At 35.5% G+C, this 13914-nt stretch overlaps 1 protein-coding gene across 1 annotated transcript in view; it reads left to right on the plus strand.

Moving 5' to 3' along the window:
- Positions 1–13914, plus strand: part of gogo (thrombospondin-1 like protein golden goal) — a 1102148-nt gene that overhangs the window by 324322 nt on the left and 763912 nt on the right. The window lies entirely within an intron of this gene.

The following is a 13914-nucleotide window of genomic DNA, read 5'->3' on the forward strand; positions in this document are numbered from 1 at the left end:
TGAACTACCAAAATGGAAATGATTTACGTTTTCTTAAATGTTAGAACTACAATAATCTTCGTTTATGTGGAGAATGATTTATCCATACGTATGCCGATACATCACTTAAAATATTTAGATATGATTGGGTAAGAGTATCCAAAGAGGAAAAGGAGGCAAAGGGACTTTTTCTTATAGGAATGTTCATTTAATTGTGCAAACTAACCAAATTTTGAAGAAAATGTCTAAATGATTTCTTGAAGTACCGCACTATAATTACATTGAGCGGGAGACCCCGAATGAAATGTTCGGTTGTAATACATGAAGAAGTACGCATCCAGATTTTTTTTTTTTTTTTTGGAGGAGTACAAAGTTTGGGGAATCCAATGCTACAAGACATCACTTCTACATAGTACTGAACCAGTGTAATTCTACATCCGAAAAGGCACTAAGTAATTATTAAGTACTGTTGTCTATATTCTCAGAAAAATATAGTAGAAGTAGATTGTTTTAATAAGAAAAGAAAGAGTACAGATGAAGAATAAGTTGAAATCTTCATGCTACATTAATAACTTCTCTGCTAAACAAATATAATTCTATTTAGAAAACGTATAAATGTGTATCTAAGTTACGATGTTTGGGAAGGGGGGAGTCTGGACCCGGTGGACTTCCAATGGGGTACCCCTATACTCAGTGGCATATTTACGATTTTGTTTCGGGGAGGGCTTTGTTAACTTTCGGGGGAGGGGGATTTGCCTGAAAATGTGAAAATTCTGGAAGATATTTCATATACTTTACTATACTAAGATTTCGGGGGGGAGGGCTTAAGCCCGGAAGCCCCCCTAAATACGCCACTACCTATACTTAGAATTTCTTACAGTGCGGTATTGTATCGCACACTGCGCCACAGTATCTTTCAAGTATGGGTTGGCGGAGAGGGTAACAATCCAAATATTTTATTATTTTTATATATAGAAGGGAAATTATGATCAAACTGTCACATTTCAATGAACTAACAAATAATGAGATGAAATACCTGATTCTTATATTGGTGATCGGAAAATGAATCATGTTTATATGGAGAGGAACAGTACTAGAGAAAGAAGGGAACGTGTATTATACGAGACACAATAGGAAGGAGTGACGGAAGTCACAGCGGTAAAAATTATTTTTTTTTCCCCTTTACGCAAAGAGAAGAAACCTTTCTTAATATATTAATTGTTGTATGCAACAATTAACACATTAGATTCTTTATTGGTTTCAAGCGATGAAACTTTAAATTTTACCAGTGTGACTTTCCTATAATAAACCCTAAAATTAATAATAATAATAATAATAATAATAATAATAATAATAATAATAATAATAATAATAATAATAATAATAATAATAATAATAATAATAATAATAATAATCCTGCACGCAAACCAGCAAATCGGATAATCCATTAAAAATAATCGAAAGGAAGAAAACTAACCCCAATAACGACGCGTTTCATAATGCTCTCAAATGCAAAAATATGGCCAATAACTAAAAAACTAACTAACTCTATGGCCTATGGAACTCAGAAGTTGAATGCTGCGTTCAAAAAAGCACTTCTTTGACTTCTGTCTTTAGCCAACTGGATCCTGTTTCTACTTTGTATTCCTATTTCAACGAGATCTATATATTATCCTCCCATCTGCGCCTAGGTCTTCCTAATAGTCGGTTCCCGATTGGTCTTCCAGTTAAAATTTTGATAGCTTCCTGGTTTCTTCTATCCTAGCTACATGACCTTCTTACCTCAGCCTCTTAGAGTTGACGACCCAACAAGTGTTTGGTAAAAGGTATTAATTATGCAGGTCGTCGTTATGACATTTCCGCCATTCCCGAATATTCGTCTCAGGATTTTATTCTCAAATGCTTTCAGTTTACGTTCTTCCCTCACAGTAAGCGATCATGTTTCGCAACCATATAGAGCAACAAGCATGATTATATTTTTTATATATTTTAAGCTTCAAATTCCTCGACACAATTCGCGACGACGACAAGAGATTTTGAACTGAATACATTGCTTTTAGATCGACATTTAATTTCTTCGTGAATATGGTTTTCGTCTCTTTTTATTGATCCTAGATATTTGCAGGGACGGATCCAGGGGGGGGGGCGATCGCGGTAATCCCCCTCCAGAAGAGAAAATTTCCAATTTTATATCTTATTTTATATATAAATGCAACCCATCTCAGAGTTTGGAACTCTTAAAAGTAGCTCTAAGTTGCAGTATTACAACCTACCGCCCCCCCAGAAGTCCGTCCTGGATCCGCCCCTGGATATTTGAAAGTATACATTTCATCTAAAGTACTATTTGGTATTTTAACGCATCCGTAATTTGCCGTATATGATCCCGACTAACTTCTGTGTATTTAGTTTCCTCTGCAATTACTTCTAAAACCTTATCATTGCAAGCGTTTAATAAGACCTGTGCATTTCTTTCTTTTGTTCTCAATACGAGGCCAATAATCTTTCTAAAATTCAATACAGTGGATTTTCTGAAATCACTAATTTCAAATTTAATAATATTATTTAAAAGAGGACCGAATTAAAATTAAAAATAATTCGATTACAAATAAAAATTGATATCCGGTTCGGTGGATTTTCGAGGTCTTTAATTTCGAATTTAATATAATTCCTTGAAGAAAAGAAAACGACCGTGGAAAATCAGCGCCCCCGTATATATCAGTGAAGTTGACAGACCAGCTGCGAAACGCCATGATTGTTGGCGCGAAGCGTGGGAAAAAAAATTCAGGAATAAACTCTGCTTTACCTTGATTTTCAGCACTTTTTATTACTCGGCGTTCTTAAAATTAAAAGTAATTCGATCTCAATAAATAAATAAATAAATAAAAATAAAAAAATAAAATAAAATAAAAAATAAACGCAAGTTCAATGGTAGAGCGCTTATCTCTGATTCGTGGGGTCCTGGTTCGATTCCCGGCCAAGTAATTTTGTGGTGGACAACATCGTATCCGTGAGTTTCCTCAGTGTAATCTCGTTTCCTCCCATATTTTCATTCCACCAATTCTTTTATCATCATTCGCTTGCCGTATTCATCGCCTCCCTTAGCCTAAAGGGGCTTAATCATGGGACATGCACTAGCTTAGGTTTGAGTAGTGAATTCATATAGTTCGGAACAGGCCCGTATCCAGGGGGGTCTAGGGGGGCCGGGCCCCTACTAAATTTTTTACTGGCCCCTCCTAAAATTTTCACGGTAGGCTTGAAAGTGAACTACAATATGGTGATGAAGTATAATGTGGTTGGATCGGGCCCCACTCAAACTTCGACCAGACCCCCCCTCCTAAATTTTTGGGCTGTCTACGGGTCTGATTCGGAAGTCTAAATTTCACACTGTGAAACGATAGTCATTTGTTTTTTTATAAACGTATTTTTATGCCCATTTTTATCATCAAATACAGCAATCTTAAATAAAATGTTATAAATAAATAAAAAATCCTTTAAAAAACAATTGTAATAAAAAGAAATGAAATTTGGGAAAAACTGCAAATTAAAATACGAGCAAAATGCAAATAGAACGAAAACTGCACATTCAAATACAACTCAAGCTGAAAGCTAATGGAAGACGTGAGTTTGCTATGATTGCACTGGACTTCAGAAACGGCAAGCAGTAATAATCGAAAATCTCTCTGCAAGAGGTGATCGGAGAGTAAGGTTACAAGGCCTGTAATGACACGTGTATATATTATTACATACAAACAATACAGTACAACCAACATATAATACATACATTAGGTTATTTTTTCGACATAGTCTCCATATCCATTGAGGTGTTTATCGCATTATGGAATGAGTTTGAAGATTCATTCCTGGTAGAAACTTGTCCTTGAGTGTTCAACCACGTTATCAGGAAGTGTTTCCCCTCCTTGTCTGGAGAGAAGTGTTTCCCCTCCTTGTCTGGAGAGAAGTGTTTCCCCTCCTTGTCTGGAGAGAAGTGTTTCCCCTCCTTGTCTGGAGAGAAGTGTTTCCCCTCCTTGTCTGGAGAGAAGTGTTTCCCCTCCTTGTCTGGAGAGAAGTGTTTCCCCTCCTTGTCTGGAGAGAAGTATTTCCCCTCCTTGTCTGGAGAGAAGTGTTTCCCCTCCTTGTCTGGAGAGAAGTGTTTCCCCTCCTTGTCTGGAGAGAAGTGTTTCCCCTCCTTGTCTGGAGAGAAGTGTTTCCCCTCCTTCAAATGCGAGAACAGGTGAAAGTCGGTTGGAGCGAAGTCCGGGCTGTAGGGAGGATGGTCGATGATGTCCCAAATCTGTTGATGCCGTGCTGGGTCGGCCGCTGCGCTCCTCGTCGGTGACACTTTCTCTATCAGCCGCAAACTTTTGATATCATTCTATGACGTTCTGACGAGACCTTATACTCTTTCCGAAAACCTCTACCAACTGCCAGTGAATTTAAGCCGCGGTTACATGTTCGAATAACTGAGCGCGAACTTCTCCGCGAGTCTGGTTTTTCATACGAGTCGCCATTTGTGTTTACCTACAATCAGCACCGTAGGTGGTGGGTGCCTGAAACTGTACATGTGGTTGTCAACTAAATGTATTAAAATTACCACACACGCTCCATTCCGCTATAACAGACAAAACTCGAGAAATATTGATCTTGCAACCTTGGTTTCTGATCCTCCCTGGTAGAAACCCCAAATTAATTATGATGGGGTGACTGGCAAAAGGATGTGATTAAAGAAAGTCATGATATGAAATAAGTTGACAACACTTGATCTAAGTTTTTCTTTTTTAAAAATTGGAGGTGATGTGTTTGGTATCTTGGATATTTGGTATCATCTAATCAAGTTCCGGAGAACATTTATTTATAACACGATACCAGAAAATTTTCAGCCTTTATACCAAGACAAAATTCAATTATGTGTAAAATAGGAATGACAACTTTCCTCGAAAAATACTGTATCGAGAAATGAATTTTTCGAAAAAGAAAAGCAAAACTATTTTGTTTTTGAAAAATGAAAAATGGAAAAGCGAAAACATATTTTTTTTTTCGAAAATCGGAAAACAGATTTTTCGAAAAAGGTCATCCCTAGTGTAAAATCGGAGGAGGTAATGAAAATTCTCTGGCAACAACAACTACACTAACAAAAGACCTATGGTATGTTTCAGACAGCCAAGAGAGAGACGAGATGCAAAGTATACTGTAACCTTGCCGACTTGGTGAATATCAAGAACTGTATGTTGTATAGCATCTTTCTACAGCAAAACAACGAAATGCATGCTTAGTTTTGAATAATGCATTGTCCAAGAACATTTCGAAACAAGCGCAACACTTGCACAGTTTAAGTCAGTGCTTATGTATGAGACTTGTTTTTTTTTCGTATGAAGAACAATACATATTAATTTAGAAGAAGAGAATGAATTATTTCGCGCTCTAGATGCTTCAAAAAAAAAAAATCATTCTCTTTGTGTCGATAACGAAAAAGTGCAAAAAATGTGTTGAGTGCTTTGTTTTTCTGGTTATTCCACGCAAACAAAATTGCATTGCGACAACTCACGAATTTCTCTTTATTGGGATTTAGTTTTTTGTGTCTTATCCTTTCTACATCATTTCAACCTGTACTCCATTTTACTTCTACAATATGTTTCAATTGATTTCTTTACGTTTTATTATCTTTTTTGTACTTGTGATGAAATACAGGGTGCCTTAAAAGTTTCCTGACATAGGGTAACTCTGTAATTATCAGAGCTATAACAAAATGTAACGAGGAAAACTGTCTTCAGGCATGATGTTTTCAATGTAAAGTTAAGAAATTTTTTTAAACCGGACGAGCCGTTTGGGCTATACACTTTTTATGCGCCCAATGTTAAATGAAAATGCAACGTTGCCATTTACCGGGACTCACAATATAAATGGGCCCTTTTACGCTTACGCGTAGATGGCCAACACCGATTTCAAACATGCCCCCATTCATCATACTCTTACAAAATCTATCCATCTCCCGCGAAATTGCAACGTTGCAGTTTGATTTAACATTGGACGCACAAAGAGTGTACAGCCCAAACGGCTCGTCCGATTTTTTTTTTTTAAATCCTTCACTTTAGATTTAAAATATCATATTTGAGACGGTTTCCACTCTTTTGCATTTTGTTGTAACGCTCATAATAACATTCGATTCCCGGCGGGAGCTCATGTGGTTCAGATTCCACGTTAATCAGTAGGTCCACGTCTCATATAGCCTCGCTGATGAAAGGAACATTAAACTCAAAATCACATCAATTCTAATAAAACAGAGTTATCCTATGTCAGCGGGACCTTTGAGACACCCTGTGTACATATATAAATGTAGCAAACAACACTTAAGTTTTTATGAAGGAAAATTTCTATCAGTAATGAAGGTTTATTAAACAAAATGAATTTTTTTCGAAAACTGATGAATTAATCATAAAAATCGGGTCTTCTTTCATTTTTAGTCAGGTTTACGATATTTACGACATTGGTTTCTGTTTTTATTATTATGCCGTCCTAATGAAAATGGTTCCGGACCCATTCCCGATGGTACAAGGGTATTTAGAAAAGTTTTCAGTGTGACACTGAAATTTCACACCAATCATAACAAGACATTTGGGGCATATTGTCTCATCTATGGAAGAAATATCACGCCACTGATAATAAGCCGTTCTTGGCATATTGTACCGTGTATGGAAGGAATATCGTGCCACTGGTAATAAGCCGTTCTTGGCATATTGTACCATCTATGGAAGAAAACTCACGCCACTGGTAATAAGTCGTTCCGGGCATATTGTATCTTCTATGGAAAAAAATATCACGCCACTGGTAGTAAGCCTTTCTTCGCACATTGTACCGTCTATGGAAGAAATATCACGCCACTGGTAAAAAGCCGTTCTCGGCATAATATACCATCTATGGAAGAAATATCACGCCACTGGTAATAAGCCGTTCTTGACATAATGTACCATCTTTGGAAGAAATATCACGCCACTGGTAATAAGCCGTTCGGGGCATATTGTACTGTCTATGGAAGAAATATCACGTCACTGGTAATAAGCCGTTCTTGGCATAATGTACCATCTTTGGAAGAAATATCACGCCACTGCTAATAAGCCGTTCGGAGCATATTGTATCATCTATGGAAGAAATATCATGCCACTGGTAATAAGCCGTTCTTACCATATTGTATAGTGCCGGACAGAAGTCTTTGATCAGGTAATGGCGACTGCTTTGAAACAAATGCAGAGTATGAGAATTAAATCTGTCATATCTGTAATTTCGTGTGGAGAAGAAACAAACTTGTGAACGAAAGGTCTAAAAACAACTCAAGTTTTTAATATAAACTTTTAATATAAACTTTATTCACTTATATCATCATAAAAGAAATACGAAAGACGTTTTGAATCGAAGAAATATGACACACAACTTTGCAAGCAGAGGCAAAGAAACCTAACGTAACGAGACTAAAGACGAATCTTTTACCGCGTAGCGATCGTGCTTGAGTAGTCAAGGTGCTCGACCAGTAATATGGAGGTTCGTAGCTCGAATCCACGTCGGGCATTTTTTTTTGTTTTACTTTAGGATTTTCGATGGCGATTGACCGGCGATGAAACATGTTTTATTATATTAAGATATTTGAATATTCGATGTTTGAATATTTGAACTATCAAATCTTCAGGAATAATTACAGTTATAATAATAATAATAAACTAATAATAATTATTATTATCTCGTAGAAGATTAAAAGATAGGAGTTAATTATCAGTCAGGTCTTACCATTACAAGCAGAAACGTGACATTTGGCAACAATATTTCGGTTTTGTTTAATGTTTCCCACGAGAAGAGGAATTTCTCATCTCGTTTCTAAAACAAACAAAATAACATGAGAATTAACATTTTACATTTGAAACGGGAGAAGGCTAACTCAAATTGTCATCTCGTTTTTTAGTTAAGAATAGAGACGAGACGAAAACTATCGTAAACATTTCTCGTCGCACGTCGATTCTCGAAATAATATATGCCCATTCTTTAAGTAACAATTGCTCTGTAGACTGAATCTTATTGGCTTTTTGTTACTTTGTATTTCAGAGCTCATTGAATTATGGTCTGTGTAGGTATTTTTGTAGCAAAGCTTTTGTAATTACCTCTGCATATTCTAAAAGGTTTCTTTGCCTCCGCTTGCAAAGTTGTGTGTCATACATATTTCTTCGTTTCAAAACGTCTTTCGTATTTCTTTTATGATGATATAAATGAATAACCTTCGGCAAAGTTTAAATTGAAAACTTGAGTTGTTCTTAAACCTTTCGTTCACAAGTTTGTTTCTTCTCCACATTAAACTATAGAGATGACATATTTAATTCTCATACTCTGCATTTGTTTCAAAGCAGTCGCCTTTACCTGATCAATGACTTTTGTCCGGCACTATACCCTCTATGAAAGAACTATCGCGCCACTGGTAATAAGCCGTTTTGGTATATTGTACCGTCTATGGAAGAAAGATCACGCCACTGGTAATAAGCCGTTCTTGGCATATTGTATCGTCTATGGGAGAAATACCACGTCACTGGTAATAAGCCGTTCTTGGCATATTGTATCATCTATGGAAGAAATATCGCGCCGGTGGTAATAAGCCGTTCTTCTCATATTGTACCATCTATGGAAGAGATATCATGCCACTGATAATAAGCCGTTCTTGGCATATTGTGTTGTTTATGGTAGGAATATCACGTCACTGGTAATAAGCCGTTCTTGGCATATAGTACCATCTATGGAAGAAATATCGCACTGCTGGTAATAAGCCATTCTTGGTATATTGTACCGTCTATGGAAGAAATATCACGCCACTGGTAATAAGCCGTTCTTGGCATATTGTACTGTTTATGGAACAAATATCGTGCCACTTGTAATAAACTGTATTCCTCGACTCTTGACTATAATCACACTTTCTCTTCCTTTTATCACCATCCATTTTACGTTATCCAGATCTGTTTCGATTATTCTTCCACTTGGCCCAAACTTTCTTTAGTCTCTTGAAAGTATTCCTTGTATTATTTTCCATTATGCCTAAACATGGGAAATTAATCAGTTTGCTTACGGCTGCTCCGACGTAAAAACTTGTTGGGTTCCCTCACTTGTATCTTTACTCACTTCTCGACATTTTGCCTTGCACTTGGTTCTTTCTTTTTCTCCTTGATCAAAAAATAAAATATCTGATATACTGTAATGTGATTCTCCCGTCGAGCGTGACTCCGATCGGGGCTGTTCCTCTTTCATATTATCAAATATGTGATTTAACTCTAGCTGATTTGTCAATGTTATTAGTTGTGCCTGGTCCGCTGTAGTAGTGGGCTTCTCCTGCTGTTGAAACGTATCATATTGACATGCTAACACAAAATAATTTTTACTACCACATTTTAAGCATTGTTTGCCCCAAGCAGGACATGTCTCTTTTCTGTGGTGCTATCTGCAATAATTACATCACAAACATGACTTTGGTGACGATGCTGGTGATACGGAACCAGAACTAGATAACCGTTTGTCATTCACTTTACAGAAATGCTTCATTGCAGTACATACCATATTTAAAACACCCTCAGTAGTTGGTTTTTATAGCATCAACTGATATTCCGTGCTTTCCATTGTCAAGGCTATTTCTGTTGCTTTTTGAAAGGTCAATTCTTTCGTGTTTAATAGCTTACATCGAATTGCCTCATCTTTGACACCGAAAACAAAGTGATAGCGAAGATTTTCATCTAAGCAACAAATATATCTACAGTAAGAAGACTGCCTTTTAAGATGAAAGACAAAACTTGAGATTGGTCGGAACTGTTTGTGCTTCATTGTGTGGAACTGATATCTCTAGGAAATAATATTGACGTTGGGTGCATAATGTGATTTCATTGCAGATTTGATTTCCTCATATGACTTTTCAGCCGGTGAAACTGGGCAACATATATTGCATATCTGTTCATATGCCTCAAAACCAATCACTGTAAATAAAGTTGATCCTTTTCTTTCTTCTGGAGTTTGTGCACCAACACAAAAATGTTCAGATCTGTCCAAGTACGATCGCAACTTATCTGTTCTTAATCTTTGCCGTCTATGTATTATAAATCTCTTATATCTATATACTTCCTAAAACTCACGTTAGTATCATAAATGAATCTTTATCATTTTTCTTCATAATCTTCTGTTAATCTTAAATCATATTCCATTTAAATTGAAACTATCTCAAATCTATTTCTTATTTGCACATAGTCGTTTCCAATTGACTTCGTAACAGCAACTATCAACTTTATAAACATTTTGTGCCCAACTCATCTTCCAACAAGCACATTAGTATAGAGTAATTGCAACTCCCATTTAATACCCTTTCAAGTTCGGATCTCCAATTTAAGATGTACAGTATCTCGGAATCTCTTAGAACTGGAATCGTGGAATGTGATATTTCGGCTTATCATTTAAAGAATAAGTAAATATATGCTTTTAGTATATCTTTTTTATATTTGATTTAGATTAATTTTCTCTGATCCCTTTTACTTTCCACTCCAATTTCTTCCCTTCTAGAGGTCAGATATAAAAAAGAACTATGAAATACGAGTTTAGTTTTTTTTTTTTTAAGGAAAGTTCAATTAGGAAATTACATTTCTTAGAAATTAAGACACTCAAAGATATTGACGTCTTAGTAAAAACCGCATTCTTCCTTCTTCTCGCTTTTTCTCTCCCCGTATAAATATTAAAGAAAAAAAAACGTTTAAAAATGTTTCTAAATGCGAAATTCAAATACCGAATTTCATGTTTCTAACCTTAAGAGATTCCGAGACTTGGACATCTTATTAGGGGAAGGCGTTGTACCTGTGAACACTTTTAGAGTTTTCGAAATTTTGATGCTAATATTCAGCACTTTTTCTCCAATTTTTGTCGTATATTTGAAATGCCATCTCTTTGCTACCAGATAGGATGATTTTTAAAGGTGTTACATAATTACAGTAGCTTTTATAGGATATAATAAGAACATATCCGTTTTGTTCACAGGTACATTATGGTCATGTACCATTGAACAGACTCTCTTGTACCTTTGAACAAAGTGATAATTACAACGTTTCCGTGGCAATAATATAAAAAGAAGCCACAAATTTTACTCGTTATAAATTGCAATAAAAGGTTTAGCTATAAAAAGTTCCCCAGAATTGAAATTTTATTAATTAAATTAAAAATTGAAGAGAAGTTCTAACATAAACTTGTGAACAATAAAGTTGAGCATATACAACTCTTAACATTATGTTATACAATAAGCGAATATATAGAAACTACTTAAAATTATAATTAATAACTTTATATCGTAACCTAACCTATATAAAATACTGTATATAAATTGTTTTAACTACTTACATTGTGTAGCTTTAAACAGTATTATTTATCGTTCAAAGGTACACGATGCATTAATGTTCATAGGTACAAGAGGGTTACCATTACGGAAAAAAGTTCTCCACTAGCTTCAATATTGAACAGATCTTAAAACTAAAAATATTACTGTATTCACCAATGATTCTACCCCAAGTTTGGACAAATAAATATTACAAGTTGCGAAAACCGAAGAGCACAAAACTCAAAGGTAACTACAAAAAAATCTTCGTTTTGGGGGTGAAAAAAATTAAAAGGAACATTACTCGGCACAACACTCAGTAAACAACAGCCAAACGTGTTTGTAGTGCTTTTTTCATTTAATCTTTCAAACGAATTTTAATCACTGCACTTAGATAGCTCTGAATTCGAGAAAAGCACAGGTGTTCAAAGGTACATTGTTTCCAAGATACAACGCTTTCCCCTATAATAATTATAATTCTCACAGATTTTCCTTCTCATTGCTTTCTCCCTTGCGGGTGGCCCTGGGACAACAATGTTTGTTTGATACGTTGTACTTTTAAAATGTTCAAACACGTGTTTTACTGTTTTGGCATCTGTCTTACCGTTTGCGATTTCTAGGGGTCGAGACGGACTTTCTGGACTCCCTGTATATTAATCTAACTTGCACAGTATATGCATTCGGAAAATTTTTATTACAGTTCCCTAATAGGCGTCATTAGTGCTTTCGATTGGTGTATGAACCATCTTCCACTTCGATATATAATCTCCCTCTCTTCCCTTGTTAGTGCTTTATTTAGTGCTAATTCTATTTTTTTAATTTTAATTGATCATAATGAATTATGGCAAACTACTTAAAGCCCATAATGCTTTTTTTTTAGCGTTAGTTCCATTTTTTCCTTTTAGTTGATTGTAACGGATTATGGCGAACCACTTACATCACCTAATGCATTTTTAGTGTTACTCCCAGTTTTTCATTTTAATTTATCATAGTGGATTATGACTAATCACTTACACCTTCTAATGCTTTTTAGTGTTAATCCTAATTCTTCATTTTACCTCATCTAAAACTTTTATCTTGTGTATTTTTTAAATCTTAAGATTGTAGTTCTTGCTATATCTTTCAAAATGGTAATACAACTGAAAGTTGGCTCAGTGCAGTATGTGTGGTGTACATGATTTGAGTTTCGATTCATGGTAAGATCCCAGAATTTTAGTTTTGAGTAATAATTTTTACGTAATTGCAAATTATTCGAATCAATAGGCAGCGAAGTAAAGTCTAGAAAGCTGGACATAATGTGACAAACATAGCTCATATGTCGTTAAACACATCACCCAACTAGAATCAGCGTGGTCAGGCTTTTTGGTCTGTTAACAGCGTAGAATTTTGCCTTAGTTTAACTGAATCATATGGTTGTCTGTTTCACATTTGTTTTATTTATGATGCATAGTCTCTAGCGAATCGATTCTGCAGATGAGTTATTGCTCATGTATGTCACGAATGATTGACTAGTCATGAAAATTCTCGTTACCCATGAAACCGACTGACGCATGCAAGATTCTATTTTAGATTCTTACTAATGACATGATATGCCAAAAATAGATTTCGTTCTGAGTTACTGTCAAGTAAAGTGGGCGTTTTGAAGTCTGAACTTTGGAGATGTACCAGTAACGTAGGCAGGGAACAGACCAAGCTTAAGCAGTTTCCTTCAGTACAATAATATCGAAAATGGATTCTGCAGTATGTTTCATTTATGATTCCGATTTTATGGTTTTTCTTGTAATTTATCAGAAGGTACAAATGATGCACAGTCATAATAAAAGAATGTACTCTTCAGAACCTTTGTCTCTAACCTTATGGGCTCCATCGTGGCTAAGCGGTTAGCATACGCACCTTTGGCGTGGGAAACCTGGATTCGATTCCCGGTGGGACCTCATATGGTTCGGATTCCACGTCTCATATAGTCTCACTGCTGAAAGAGACTCTAAACTACCAATCAAATCAATAAGATTTCACCAAATTACTGTTATGTTGTACTAGCAGAATGCTCGTTCTTCCCACGGGGAGAATACCTAATAATCACGGGGAGACACTTCGAAAGTGTAACTGTTCATCTCAGCGGCCCTGAAAACTCTGGATTCGACACTAATAACGGTCATTTTCGATATATATATATATATATATATATATATATATATATATATATATATATATATATATATATATATATATATATATATATATATCTTGTTAGGATATGCATCATAATTACCGTATGTGAACAGGGATTATTAAAAAATAAAGTCGATGTTCAAGAGAACTGAGTGGTAGAGTTCACCTTTGGGTGAAGAGTCCTTGGTTCGATCTTAGATCACATGAATTTGTGGTAGACAACATCATATATATAACTTTTCCTCGTATTTCTCCCATTTTCTTCCACATTCACATGTTAATAATTCTTTCCGGATCATTTACGTCTATTAATTATCCATTTCGATTAGGTCACAGGGCATAAGGTTGGATTATTAAATCAAATACAACCTATTAATTTATTCTTCTTATTCCAGGATTTT

Source organism: Thermobia domestica, chromosome 3 (genome assembly GCF_964235325.1).
Source record: "Thermobia domestica chromosome 3, izTheDome1.hap1.1, whole genome shotgun sequence".
Classification (NCBI taxonomy): domain Eukaryota; kingdom Metazoa; phylum Arthropoda; class Insecta; order Zygentoma; family Lepismatidae; genus Thermobia; species Thermobia domestica.